This window comes from Puma concolor, chromosome A2 (assembly GCF_028749965.1).
Source record: "Puma concolor isolate L17-30 chromosome A2, mPumCon1.1.hap2, whole genome shotgun sequence".
NCBI lineage: Eukaryota > Metazoa > Chordata > Mammalia > Carnivora > Felidae > Puma > Puma concolor.
The window spans coordinates 52,323,619-52,339,145 of record NC_141668.1 but is presented as its reverse complement, the minus strand read 5'-3'; the positions used below and the strand labels follow the sequence as shown (position 1 = coordinate 52,339,145).

Here is a 15,527-nt window from a genome sequence, read left to right as displayed (position 1 = left end):
GGGGGGGGGGGGGGGCGGGGGGGCAGGATTTCCACCCACCCTCCGTCCTGGAGGACCCACTGCTCTGATGCTCTCTCTCTTGTAATTTACCAGCTTTGTTTGAGCTCCGGGGCTTTCCTTTCTTTTACGTGCTTCAAGTCGTCTTTGTTGCCTGGCGAAGCAGGAATGTTCAAAGGAATTGATAACCGAACCCTCCTCCAGATGCCCCGCACCTCCTTTTCATTCTTTCCCTAACTTTTTTTCCCTTTAGCTTCTCCCGCCTCCTGCTCACCCTTCACACCGAGACATTTGTCAGAAGGTCCCTCTGCGTTCTCCAACCCCTTTGTCCAGCATGAACTCTCTGAATTCAAGTGGAAAGAGAAGGAATTTGGCCTAGGTAAGAAAAGGAGAGGCTGGCCAAGGATAAAGGGAAGCACGAGGGGGTTCAGCTGCCCCGAACCCTGGGCTAGATGCTGTCTAACAGTTCTCTCTTAAGCAGGGAGAGAAAACTCCTCCAAGAACTCAGTTTGGCACATCTCCTGGCAGGATTTGGGCAAAAAGAGATAAATAATGTCCAAGGGAGACAACTTGGATTTATTCATTGACAGTGAGTTAAAGTAGATCATATAACTAACACTCTTCATGAGACCATCACATGTCTACAATTTTGCTCCTGGTTCTAAATTAGAGTGGCCAAATAATAATGACAAAAATTGTTAAATCATCATTATTATTACTTCCATAGAAGCTTCACAGAGAACTTTAAGTCTTGATGGGGATAACATGAAGAGGGGGATCATCTCAGTCTTTATACAAGAGTAAAAGAGGTGTATTCTCTTCTTGTACAAATGGGGAAAACCAGGAACAGAGTGACGACATAATTGACCCAGGGTAGCCAAACAAAGCACAAGGTTCTGTGCACCCATATGTAATATATCCTTCACCAGGATGCCCTGTTAGGATGAAATCTACTTGTATAGCTAAACAGGTAGTAAGGTTTAAAAAAAAAATAAAAAACACATGCACAAAAAAATATTAAATTGAGTTTATGAGTAACATCCTCCAAATAATAAAATACATCACTACCTATGTAACACAGCGAGAGAAGTTTACTGACAGTCTGTCTTCTTGGCAATAGTTGGTTCATCCAGGTCTACAGCCCCAAGTTTGTATCCAGGTTTATCTAGAGAGTCGACCAGAACCCCAGGCCCCTTCAGGCCACTCAGAGTCCAACTCTCCTTCATCAAAAGAGAAAGAGGGATGGAAATGGAGATAGAGAGAGGGATAGCGATACAGATAGGAAAGTCAGAAAAGATCATTTGCATTGGTTTTACCTCCAGGGACCTACACACTCTTTACCAGAGACAAACTTTCCTTGGGTATTGCACATTGGACGGTTAACCCAGCCCTTAAGTGATAGTCCCGTCCTCCATGGAACAACCCCTGGCCTAAACGTATCCTTGTTCTCTGAAGTGTTGAGAGAGGACTATAAGCATAATTCCTCTCTTTCAGCCCACCATATCCTTACTCTGATTCAACCAACCACCATGCTTGCTAGCAGATGAAAATCTTTATTTTCGCACATGTCCTGAGCCTTCACCTTAATTCCTGAAGACAACCAACTGGTTCTGCCTTGGTCCCTCTCCTTCCCTAGACAGGGAGAACCCACAAGCCCAGCTCACAGAAATGTGCAGCATGGTTACCAAGGTTCTGCGAAGGCTCGGGATACCACCGGGTGTCAGATCCTCCACTCAATGTGGCTGGTTCCACTGCGAAGAAACAAATCATCCCTTTGAACAAAAAGCTCCAAAACTTGGAGGGAAGAGAACACAAAAGCTGCAGATCTCTGTAAATTATGTATTATCTGCGCCTAGAATGCCCAGAGGGGTCATGAATTTGGAGATCTCAACAAGAACAACAAGCCAATATCTGACACCTTCTGTTCCTAAAACTCATTACAGCTCTGGGAATGAAAGTACAGGGAGACAAAAACAAACAAACAAACAGTGAATAAATTATTTACAAGAGGAAAAGCCTTCATTATCTTCTTGAGTGTTTCCCAATAGCTTCAAAACTGATAGAGAAAGACAAGTCTTGCCTCCTAAACCGTCTCCTGAATTCAAATTATCTCTGGTCTGGGATTGAAAGGACTCTTTGTGCCTTCGTGGATTGGCCTGAAAAATACCGAGTCCCCCAATCTTAAGCCTTTCTTCTCTTTCTAAAATGTCATAAGGAAAAGCAATAAGAAAATTTAAATCACATATCCTCTAAGAAAGAGATGTCTGGGGACACCTGGTCGGTTAAGTGTCTGACTTCCGCTCAGGTCACGATCTCACCATTCATGGGTTCGAGCCCCGCGTCGGGCTCTGTGCTGACAGCTCAGAGCCTGGAGCCTGCTTCAGGTTCTGCATCTCCCTCTCTCTCTGCCCCTCCCCCACTCATTCTCTCTCTCTCAGTCTCTCTCTCTCTCTCAAAAATAAATAAACATCAAAAAAAGAGAGATGTCTCTTTTTTTTAAATCAGCCTTTCAAATTATTGAAAAGTCTGCTCTTTATGTTGAATTGGGAACACGTGCTGATGCTTCTGTGATACCTAAAATCTGACTAGTGCTCTCACACTTTATTCAGAGAAGATTCTGCAGCACTTTGCTCCTCTGGACAGCAGAGCATCTCCATCGCGCTGGACTGAACTGAGCTTGGGCGTGGAGGGGACAAATTTAGAGTGGATCTAATTCCTTCGCCGTGAACCCCTCAAGACATGAGGCTCATCTTGATAGCCAACATCTCACTCCTAGTAAGCACTCAATAGAGCCTGGCTAACTCAATTAACAAATAAATGAACAATCATGTCTAAATCACTAAGATTTTCTCCCTCTTTCCCCCTCCCCACCCTCCATATCAGTCTTTCCCGAGAATCACTCCTTGCCCATGTTCTTCCCCAAAGACATTTTAGTAAAAGGAATGTACCATATTCTGAGAGTCTTACACATTCTGTTTCTTATTTCATCCGAGAAAGAATTTACTGAAGAGTCCTCCCCATCACATGTGGATTGAATTTCCAGTCTCTTCTCCCCATTTCCACCTTTCTTTTATTTCTGTCTCCATCAGAGCACGGCACTCAATATGCTGCAGAAATAATTTTCTGCTGAATGAAGTTCGGCCATAAGTCAAGGGCAGATTTATTAAGGCCCCCGCATAGCCTGTTCCCCCAGCTTACTGTCGACATGACAGTTTAAATCTTTGATCACTCTTGCACGTAACCCCTTCCCTGCTGGACGGTCCAGACCTGAGATGAGCACCCCGCTCCAGCACGTGGGCTGTGTTGAACATGATTCTGAGCCCGTGCAGGCAGGACATCTTCGACAAGACCGGGGAATGTCCGGTGTTTTCGGGGACGGTCAAGGTATTCCCACATATGCACTGGTTTTTCAACCTGCCTCTGTTCCCAGAAGACAGTTTATCGTCACCACGGCCGTGCCTTGTCTTCCACTTCTTCCTTACAGCGAGGAAACACCACTGCAGTCGGGTCACTGGAGAGCTATTTCATCCAGCAGATTGGCTGGGTGTTCCGTGAGAGACGGCTGTTATTTCTGTTTGCTTTTGGTTTCTGTTTCTAGTGATTTTTACCTTTCTGTGACAGTATACCAAACCTCTGGCCCCACATAAAACAGTCTTTAAAAACCGCTTGAATCAGTCAGGTAGTGGGGTTTTATGTATTGATTACCTTTTTTAAGTGTTTACTTATTTTGAGAGAGAGAGAGCAGGACTAGAGGAGAAGCAGAGAGAGGGAGAGAGAGAGAATCCCAAGCAGCTTCATGCTGTCATCACAGAGCCCAAAGATGCAGGACTCGATCTCACAAACCACGAGACCATGACCTGAACTGAAATCAAGAGTTGGATGCATTAAGGAAGACACTTGTTGTGTTGAGCACTGAGTGTTATACATAGGGGATGATTCACTAGAATCTACTCCTGAAATTATTATTGCACTATATGCTAACTAACTTGGATGTAAATTAAAAAATAAATAAAATAAAATAAAATAAAACTCAAAAAATAAATAAATAATAAAAATAATAATGGGGCGCCTGGGTGGCTCAGTCGGTTAAGCGTCTGACTTCAACTCAGGTCATGACCTCGCAGTTCGTGGTCCTAGCCCCGCATCGGGCTTTGTGCTGAGAGCTCAGAGCCTGGAGTCTGCTTTGAATTCTGTATCTCCCTCTCTCTCTCTGCCCCTCCTCCACTTGTACTCTGCCTCTCTCTCCCAAAAATAAATAAACATTAAAAAAAAGTTTTCAAAAAATAGTAGTAATAATAAAAGAGTTGGATGCTTAACCAACTGAACCACCCCGGCACCCCAATGATTACTTTTAAATGTTGTTTGTTTGATGTCCCTGTGTATTACATGTGGGCACTTTGGTTATCAACACACACACACACACACACACACACACACTTTCCGTTCACAAAACAGTGCTGGAAGCTGGTGCTAAGACTATTAAACTGCTTGCACAAATTGGAAGGCTCCTGGAAAGGGTTCTTCCATCCATGCTAACCGAAGTATAATATTGTGTGTTTCAGGTCACCAGGGTGCGCATTCCCTTGTGGCAGATTTTTTGGTCTACATTTGCCCCATTGATTCCTTGCAAACAAATGATTGCTATTGTTGCTCCTCCCACTGAGGAGCACTTTACATGTATCATAGTCTTCTCCATACGTCACGCCATTAGATTCTCGCCATAATTTCTACCAGTGTAGGTTTATCTTACGTGAGGAACCCTGACTTATTCAAAGTGATGCCCTAATGTAGGTAGCAGACTAAGTCCTTATACTCAGATCCTCTTTGGAGACACAATCTTTTTACAAGTAACCCCATTAAAAATCACCAAAACACTGAGAAGCTTGTGGAAAGGGTTGTTGGCAAAATACCCACCACCACCCACCTCCGCCTTTTTTTAGTGTAAGTACTAATTCAGAATATACAGAAACACATTAAAAAAAAAAAAGAAAAAAAAATGACCTTAACCCCCTAGAGATAACCATCTACCATTTGGGTATATCTCCTCCCAGGCATGTTCCTCTAAACAGGGAACAGAGTATGTTCCTTTAAAGTTGCAATTACTTCTAGAAAAATATTAGAAACCAGCCATAGAGTGGCATCATTAGAGAAGAGCTGGCCAGAAGCGCTAAGAGAGGTCATAGATATTCTGTTCTCGTTTAGATAAACACAGGTTTCTGCCCACACCCTGTTGTTGCCACAGACACTTGAAGAGAAATAAGAATACATTTTCCTTTCGGCAGAAGATTAACTGAACATCCACCGACTGCAGTGTCGGTGTGGTCCTCGGGGCCTCACAAACTCTGGTCTCAAGAAGAAAAAGAAAACAATACAGAAAGTACACAAAGAGCTGAAGAGGGCAAAATTTGCAGGAACCGGCTCAGCGCTGTCAGGAAAAATAACAAAATGTTAATCAAATTTCCAGGAAGTTGGGTGTTTGTGGAAGATCCTAAGTGCTTCTTACCGGGGGTGACCCACATAAGACAATGTGCTCCTGTTGGGATGTCATATTTGCCCTACAGAAACAGCCAAGATCCCACACTGTCTCCTCACAGGAGCTCGTAGATTTGTCCAAGGGGGCTGCCTTTTTCTCCTGGCAAAGCTCTCAGTTGTCACCTAACACCTGCCAATTGTACAAGGTCATCCACCCGGGATATTTTCATTATCTGCTAGATAAGCTGGGGGAGCTCTTACAGAGAAATATATGTGTTCCCCGCCCAATCGCATCCATCCATCTCCTGCTTGGACCCTTTTACTTGGGCATAGCCATGGTTTCAGGCAGGCATTTATCTTGGAGTTTTTGAGAAAATTGGCCTTATCTGCTAATGCTGCAAGCATTTTTTTTTTTAATCTACCTGCTTTAATCTGCAGTTGTAATAATATAGGTGTGCCATTTTTCAAGTGTTCTTATTTTTAAGCATTGCAAAACAAATGTGATTTCTGATCAATTCTTCTTTATGAAAAAAATGGCTATACATGATATGCTTAGAAATCCACTTTCTCAACATTTCCCCCCAAGCATTTTAAACACCGCAGGCAGAGTATGACAGCCACAGTGGGACAATGGGGATAACTGACAGGTTTTGAGCATGTGTGGGGTTTTTCTGCCTGTGCCCCAAAGTTTCTGAGCCTTCGGGAGCTTGCAGAGACAATGACTCTGGCTTAATAACTGTGAAATGCTATTGAACTAGCAATAAAATATATTCTCTACCACGGAACAATATGATACTTACAACAGCCAGCCTTCCTGCCAATCACAGGACATTCACAAAAAAGTGACTCGAGCTCCTTTGGCAACGGGAAGGACCCCGTGTGAAATGTGTGTACACGAGCATGAGGCTTTGGCAAAGCCACAGGAGCTCTGAGGCCGCACAGCACAGTTTGGGTTACACTAAACTGTTGTGTTTATGTACACGTAGAAGAAGAACATCTCTCTTATTTACCAAAGATAAACCCAAACATCAGGGTTGCATGCTAGTAACTATGGCCTTTCCCACACGCATTTTTACTTTCAGCCCATCGTACATATATTAGAGCACTTACTCTACAGGTCCGCTAAGGCATTCCCAGGCTTCCTTATACTGACAGACCGGTTTGGCAAAATAGCAGGTTATTTCACATGAAGGTGACTTTTTTAAGTAAAAGGAGGAAACAGGACCTAAAATACAGAAGAAAAGAAGAGAATGCTGTTTACTCAAAGCTGAGAAGGACTCCCTTCCTAGGAAGAAGTCCTCAGGCCCCAGTGAGTCAGCAAAGGAAAGCTAACCAAATGGCCGCTCAGAGAAGGGTAAGAACCGTGCTCTCCGTGGGTGATTCTTTTCCTACGTGAGATCAGCAGCCAGCCTGATTTGGGCAAATTGCAAGGCTCTGGCTCTGTCTTAAGTACACATTATGTGCAGGAGAATTGATGGACAAACATCCTGAAACTGCGGTATTTAGAATCAGCCGTCACACCAGACTGCTGCACCATGTCTAGAAATCTACAGCAAGAAATATGGACATAAAAATGCATCTCAAATGCCACATCGTGGGACAACCCAGTCACGTGTGGGTTAAAGTCATAGCAAAATTTGCATTATTCGTTGGCTGTGTCCCATTATTATTCTTCAGCCTCTGCTTGATGTAAATTGGGGATTTGAGCCAGCACAGATAAGAGTTTAAGTTGGTTCTTTCCCAGACAAAAGGGACAAAAGGCGAAAATTCTCATGCAGACAGGGTGAATCGGCACAGAGATGACTGAAAAGGCATCTTGTGTTCAGCATTTTCCTTGATCCTTGACTCTTTTGGGCTGACGAGTGACAGTTCCAAAGGGATTCAAAGAGAGAAGTTGCAAAAGGAGGGGTTCTAGGAAGTGTGATGTCAGAGTTCTTCTTTCAGTTTGACACTATCTACATCCTTCTCAGATTGTACGAGACACATTTCACTGATAAAGATGAAATCTTAAAAAAAAAAAAAAAAAGCCAACACTAGACTTTTTCAATAGTTTCTAGGGTGAGGCCAACACTTTAGCAATGGTTTCTTAGTAAGTTGTGTGTCCCTCACTGGCTGTGGTCTCCCTGAGAACAGGGACCTTGTATTCTCCACCTTTAATTCCCCCACAGCCTCTAGCACAAAGCCTGTGCATAGTAGGTCCTCACAATCACTGTTAACTGACAATGGGGTTCTACTTGCTCAGTAAACGAAATCTGCTAGCAGTTTAACCACACGAAGCTGCTTCTTTTATAGGACAAAACATGATCATATATTGGAAGTTTCATAGGATTAAACCCAATACTATCCCTATATTATTAGCTACTTTCCACATACATTATTCCTACTATTCCACATACATTTCCTAAGAGGCACTGTGTGCCCTCCACTGTAGCCACACTTAACTCCACTTACAAGTGAGGAAAGAGGTATGTAGATCAGTTAAGAGATTGCCAAAGCCAAGCCATTAGTTGAGGAATAGCTAAACCTTGTATGTACTATTGGTCCCTAAACCCTATATGTTAGTCAGGCACCTTTCCATCAAAAGTGAAAGAAACCCAATGTAAACAACCTTACATGGAAAAGTAGATTTAGTGGCTCATAAACTAGGAAGTTAAAGGGTGGGGTTTTTTCAGGCACGGGAACTCAAATAATAACAATGTCCTTTTTTTCTTTCTCTCTCTCTTTCCATCTCTTTGTTCTGCTTACCTCTCTTCATTTGTATATTGTATACTGGCCTCATTCTCTTATCACAGGCTTTCTCTACACACAAAAGCAAGAGGCCCTAAATCTGTCCCAGTGCCCATATACCAGCTCCCATGGAAGGATATGATTGACCTTACTTAGGCTGTATGCCCAAGGCTGGGTCCAATCCCTGTGAGAGAAAGATTGGATTTGGTCGAAGCCTAGGTCATAGGTCTACTCCCAGGGTCAGCATCATGGACTGAATATCTGCGTACCCCTAAAACTCATATCTTGAAACCCGCTTCCCAGTGTGGCGGTGTTGCGGGGGGAAGCCTTTGGAAGGTAATTAGGATGAGAGGAGTTTGTGAAGACAGAGCCCTCCTGAATGAGGTCAGTGCCCTTATAAGATCACAAAAGAGCTTGCTCGTCTCTGTTCTCTGCCATGTGAGGATACAAGTCGGCAGTCTACAACCTGGAGAGGGTTCTCACCAGAACCCAACTGCGCTGGCACCTGATTCCAGACTTCCCGCCTCCAGAACTGTGAGAAATAAATTTTTGTTGCCTTAAAGCCATTCAGTCTATGACACTGTGTTACAGCAGCACTAACTGCTTAAGGCAGTCAGGGATGAGGCTCTATTATTAACAAACAATCCAGTGGAAACACCTAGGATAGAGACGAAAAAATTTCCCAGCGGAAGGAGAAGAGAGGCAGACAAAACTACGATGTCCAGTATTGTCTCGCTCATTCGTCCTCAAGTGCCCCCACCATCCTGCCCGTGAGCTCCAAAACACTTCATTTGCTGATTAACGAACTAGGTCCTTATTACAAAGTTGGTATTCATGAGGCTGAAAGACCAGCTCACCACTTACTCTAATTTGGACAGTGCCACCCTCCCCCACTCCTCCTGCCCCCCTAAGAACAGGATGGATCCATAGCTTGCTTGCTGTTGGGAGGAAGGGGCTACAGACTATCCTGTGACCAGGTCAGACCTGGTCAGGGTTCAAACTCAAGCGCCCCTTACTTTACCTCAAACCAAACAAAGCTGTGTATGGGCCCCAGTCCAAACCTACCACACCGAGGCGAACCTGCAAGAGGTGAGAGCTAGAGGGCAAGCCACATTCCATTTCTAGAATGAGCCAAAAACCACAGGCACTTCCGAATTCGTTTGGGGAGGACCAAGGTTATCAGAAAACAACGTTAAGGTAGTCTGGTTCTGCAGATGTTCTTGTTTCATGGCAATATGTACCCAGCGATTTATTGATAGGAAAGAAAATAAGTGATTAAAGGCCTATAGAGGTGTTCAATGAATATTTGTTGAATTGAACTGGATTAAATTCAGCGTGGTCTGGTCTTTCAATTAAACAGGCCAGCAGGCCACGCCTGGCAGGTTTAGCTGTCTTTCTGAAAGGCGAGTGGCAGATCTGGTCGCAGTTAGGAGGCAGCGGGCACAGTGTCCTGGCAGAAGTCACGTGTGCTTTGCAGCCCAAAGGGTGTGACTTCATCCACTATGCAAGATGGTCTGAGAACACCCCAGGGCAGGCCAAGGAAGGGGTTTTGGCTTTACTAAGCAACCACGCTCTGCTGTGTGCCCTGTTACGAGATCTTCTCTAGTTTCAAGACTATTTTCTTAACAGAGGGTGCCACTTTAATATCCTGCCGTGGCACTAAACAGTATAGATCAAGGGCAGCCTGGGGGAGAACCAAGACAGGTTTAATGACCAGGGTCAAACATCTTGAAAGAATATGGCCTCAAGGGCCGGGCCCAGCACTTCTGAGACTGCACAGTGAGAAGAACACACAGGGATCCAGAGAACAAGGTGCCATCCTGTGGCTCCTCAGAAGTTTTCAGCCGCTTCTAGGGAACGCTACGCTGCACAGGGGATTCACTGAGCATGACTCTGGGGGAATGGCTGTCCCTTCAGGGTTGTCTGCTCACAAGGGAGTTTTCCCCAGAAGCTTTTTCAAAACCACTTCCTGGGGTGCCTGGCTGGCTCAGTGGGTTAAGCGTCCAACTTCGGCTCAGGTCACGATCTTGGAGTTATCGAGTTCGAGCCCTGCATCAGGCTCTGTGCTGACAGCTCAGAGTCTGGAGCCTGCTTCAGATTCTGTGTCTCCCTCTCTCTCTGCCCCTCCCTCACTTGCATTCTCTCTCTCTCTCTTTCTCTCTCTGTCTCTCTCTATCTCTCTCAAAAATAATTTAAAAAATAAAAAAAATTTTTTTTTTAAAAACCACTTTCTCACAAGAAATTCACTGCCGCCATTTTGGAGCTGTTTTATACACCAACAGAACAGTTGGAGGATGGATAGTGGTCAACGGTCAGGCCAGTGCCTGTTGTTGTTGATAAAGAATGCTAGCCCTCGGAGAGCAGGGCACCCAGGCTTCCAGTTTGGGAACGAATAAGTCATGGGGAGGAAAAAAAAACGCTGTTCTCATTGGTGGAAACCACGTCTTGAGTGATTAATGCCGGCTGCACACAGTGGAACCAAACAATAACAAGTAACAGCACTTACACAGCACTTAGGACGTGCCAGGCACAGTTCTAGAGGCTTTCCACATGTGAACTCATTTAGTTACACAAAAGCCCTGTGAAGTGCATGCCATTATCACCCCTGTTTTATAGATGAGGATCACACGCGGTAACTGGCAGTACCCGTGTTTGAAAGCACACGGTTTGTCACCAGAGGTCATTCCCTTAATTGCTGTAAACACCGCCTCCAAACAGGGGTCTTTGTGGTGTAAGTAGGATAAGCACAGAGAATGTAGGTGGAGTGTGTCTAGCATATATTATTACTGTTGCACCATAATATAATGTCTAATCAACATATTACAATTAATAAACATTACTAAAATTATTATTTTCAAATAATCGATGATAAAGATGATCTGATTTGACTAGAAGTCACATAAGAACTGGGGCGCCTGGGCGGCTCAGTCAGTTAAACGTCTGACTCCTGATTTCGGCTCAGGTCACAATCATGGTTCATGAGTTCGAGCCCCACATTGGGCTCTGCACCGACAGTGTGAATGAAGCCCGCTTGAGATTCTCTCTCTCTCTCTCTCTCTCTCTCTCTCTTTCTCTTTCTCTCCCTCTCTCTGCCCCTCCCCTGCTCATCCTCTCTCTCTCAAAATAAATAAAACTTAAAAAAAAGAAAGAAAGAAAAAAGAAAGAAAGAGAAAGAAAGAAAGAAAGAAAGAAAGAAAGAAAGATCCTGTAAGAACTGATTACAAAGGAACTGGACGAGCGGTGGCCAAGTTTCTGAGTCTGTTGCCAATCCCGAGTCACTGACGTACTGATTTGCAAACTTGCGTCTCACTTCCCCAGGCTCTGCCCATGGAGACAGCTCCTCAGACAGGCTTTTTGGTAATCTGGTTTTGACATCTTCAGATGAAACTCCAAGAGCACGTTATTGCAATTCACACTAAAGTTGCTGAATATTAAAATAGCGGGACTTTTCAACCACCTTCAAATGCGGCTTCCAGTTGCTTCCATGTACAACTCTAGGAAGGAAACTGTGTCATCATGAATGAAAACTTAGCCGGATGTAGGTTTCATAAGAATCATTAAATGTGAAGGCTGAGAAATGTTATGGCCAATATGTGACTGCCCTGTCCAGCCACCAACAAACCGCAGGACGGGCTCCATTTGCAAGTGAGGGGACAGGAGATTTGGGTCATATGTGGGCACCACCAGTCCAATGCTGAGAGTGTCACCACGCTGCCCCAGGGCGTGACTTACCAACAGGCTCTGCCTGTCTCCATCCACAGCTGTAGACATGGCCCGGGAAGGATGAGAAACTGCTCCTCACTGGGCTTTCACTGAACTTGGGGACTGCCAGAGAAACAAGTAGGATTGGGGTTTATTTTTGTTTATTTGTTCGTCTGTGTGTTTATTTGCGTTTTAGCCAGAGCAGCTTTCTGACTGCCACCTACAGAGAATTTGGAGGTACGAGGGCTTTATCTAGAGGTTTCTCTTTCCCACTGGAGCACACACTGCCATTTCAAGAAGCATTTCTATCAGCTGTAGGGGTTTGCTTGCAAGTTTTTGTGTAGCCATTAATGTTAAAAACAGAAGCCACGGTATCCGTTGGCATTTCAGGCATAAAGGAAAACTGTTTCCCTTGTGAAGAAGGCCCCTGTGTTTCCAGCAGTGCCCCAGATGCAATGTTTGTTTTAGGTGGAGGGAAAGGAAGGCAGGCAGAAAGGGAGCCGAGAAATGGCTTTTTTTCTAAGGGTGGCAGATCATTAATAATCGGTGAAGGATGAACTCGAGAAGCCTCAGTGCACATATTTCTAGGGCTGAAGTTGAAGACTTCATTAATATTCTAGAGGAAGATTGCTCCCGTGAAGTTTCCTCTGGGCCTCCGATCTAACTCAGCACCATGTAAACAGCAGAGGAGCAATAGATTCTGAGATTAGCTTCCAGAACTTTATCAGTGGACGCGGGAGAAGTGCAGTTCTCCACCCTAATGCAGAAATAAGCTGGTTTGCTTTGCTGTTAATCAGTTTGGGTTTCGCCTATTTTGAGTCTCCAGGCTTATATATTATAGCAAAATGCTGAACATCCATTTCTTTGGCAAATGTTTAGCTCCGGTAACATAAAGTGTGCCACATTTGTTTTAACCATGTTTAGAACTACTTCAACATGACAGTTTATCAGCCCAGGCCAGAGGCCTTTCACATCTTACTTTAATTCGTCGAAAATCGGCTTACCCCTAGAGGCCCGAATGCATGGATAGAAGAAAACACAGCCTCTCTGTTTTGGCTAGAGAGGGATGGAAGGAGAGAAGAGGGTGGGGGGATTTCTCATCACACAATGAACACACACAAGTATCAACAATGGCCCCAGGGGTGGCTAGGAGGTGGACACCCCGATACCTGGCTCTGGGCATGGGGTGAAAAGGGGAAAAAGAGGAGAGACATCATTTTCTGCTCATTCTGTGTATCTTGGGAGTTGTGCATTGGGAGGTGGAAGATGGCATATGGAAGAAAAGACAACCGGGGAATGGGGAGAAATTTCTTTGTTTTGTGCAAAGTCTCCCAAAGAGAGGCAAAAAAGCAAGCAAGTAATAAATAATATGCCCACGTGTACCCCTGAGCCAAAACAACCCTCAGAGTTGAGATACTGCGGATCTCCTGTCCCGCCAACCCCTCCGCCATGAGCAAGCCACTTGTCCGGGTCGGTGGGTGGCTTTCCTGCCCTAACACTCAGGCCTTTAGCCTTTGTAGAAATATCTGCACTGGTACTTTGTAGCATTCTGATAAGAACAAGCCCTGTTTGTTTAAATATTAACTTCCCCACCACTTCTGCCCCATTTCCATTCTACCCTCATCCTCTTCCAACTTTTTTTTTTTAATCCCTTAAAGGAAATGTCACTGAAACATAAGGAATAGATCATTAGTATGTCTAACGGTAGACATTTTTTATTATGGAAAGCTCTGAATCCATACTGAACAAAAGCAACTGTTCAGAGCTCTCAAAGAAAAAAAAAAAATTGCCCAGCAATTTTAAGTTAATGGGCAAGATTAATGGATTGTCATATAATGTGAAGGGAAAGTATTAGAAAAAAACGAAAGTGGCTCTGCAAAATTGGTTTGGAATTGGAGTCTACGTGAAGGCCCTTCAGTTGGAGGATTACTGTCTGCAGGGCTCGCGGCTAAGCGGGATATTAATTTGAAAGCCATGCCTTGTACCGATACCCAGCACTTAGTGGTTGGTTTTATGTTAAAAATGCTTAGTCTGAAGCCTGTGCTGAAAGTTTGCCCAAACATCTCATAGTTGATTGCAAACCCGAGTGCCTGGGGGCTCTGAGCCCACACCTCAAGAATGTGGGTGATTGGGTGACATTTTGGCTCCACACCTGGATTTGTCAAGGCCTCTTAACGGCTGCTGGGAATGTGCCCTGCCTGGGGCCCGCTGCCCTCCCCCATCACCCCTCTGACAGATTAAAACACAACAGGGTCTGTTGCCTGACTGACACATTCCTCTCCTGTCTGCCTCTGAAAGGACTTTATTTAACAGTCCTGGAGTCGGGCTTTTGACTGACAGATTGTGAAGGGTAAAAGTCATTCGGTTCCATTAAGCCCTGTAACTGCTCGGGAACAAAACACCTTTAAAAAAAAGTGTCGGGGGGAGGGGAAAATAGAGCTGTGGAGAGTGGGGGCATGAGCTTTAGGGAGAAAAAAAGGGGATTCTTTTCAGGTTCAAAAACAATCCTTCTCTTTGCCTTCTGTCTATCAATTAGGGCGGCATTCCCAGAGGGAATACAGGCCTGGCCTCATCGGTGTCATTCAGCCGCCAATCTCCTGACAGGGACACCAAAGGGCCTCATGTAGCGCTGCGGAAACTGTCTGTCAGGCCATCAGCAGCTGCTATGACGACATCACCTCTGTTTTTCTAGGACTATTATAGAAAAAGGGGGGGGGTGGGCAGGGGGCTCACCCATCAGAGTCTAAGTCTCAGCTCCAAATTTCTGTTCATATTTTCCTTTTACAACCCCCCGCATCTCTTCAACCCCAGGGTGAATTGCTTCACAAAAACAACATCATTTCCTTGCCTGGCTGGGCTACGAGGTAAATAACTTGCCAGCCAAGGACACGGTCTTAGGTGTCAAAGAGGGGTTCTACTTCTGGGAAAACTGAAGTCCTGACTGAATACATTCAATGACTGCTTCACACGAGCCCAAAGAAATGCTATTTGAGGTGGAAGGTGGACCCACCACCGAAAGGCCGGCATAGGCAGAGCTGTGTGAAAAGCCTTTGGCCCCACAAAGGGCTTCCTGCCAAGCCTTAGCCTTGTTTAGGTTCCTGTGGCTTTCGTTCCCCCTTGAGTTTTGCTTGGAGCCCAAAGGCTCAAATGGAGTTCAAAACCCTAAGCCAAACTCAGCTCCAAGCAACCACTTCCCACTTTTGTTTTTCTGCCTTGCTCTCTCCTTTCCTCAAGGCCAGACACACACACAAGCTAACTTGGGTTCGCCCCCAAAGACTCCTCAGCCTCAGCCGATCACCCTGAAGACCCAAAACGACAAAGAAGGGGTGCGTTTACCTGAGCTTCCTGGCTTCACTGGCAAAAATTGCCTTATTGCCTCTTACCCCCTCCTCTCCTCTCTCTCCCCTCTCTGGATTCTGCCTCAAACAAGGGAGGTAAATCCGAGCCATGATGGCCTCCTACAAAGATACGTGGTTGTCTTTCTGTGTCCTGTGATGGCAGCATTTGTGACTGCTAGCGTTTTCCTGGTAGCCTTTGCACATTACAGGGAGCTACATGCAAATGGTAATGGCAGCACTTTGGACCAAACTGAGTGCTGGAGAGAGCCACTGCCAAGACCCAAGGCTGGC

General features: G+C 45.0%; 1 long non-coding RNA gene across 1 annotated transcript in view; it reads right to left on the bottom strand.

The window, feature by feature from the left end:
• The window catches only part of LOC147583195 (uncharacterized), a 71,459-nt gene that overhangs the window by 47,984 nt on the left and 7,948 nt on the right, over window positions 1–15,527 (bottom strand). The window contains exon 2 of the long non-coding RNA XR_015246158.1: window positions 6,580–6,694. This is a non-coding gene — a long non-coding RNA (uncharacterized LOC147583195). The remainder of the gene's footprint in view (window positions 1–6,579; window positions 6,695–15,527) is intronic.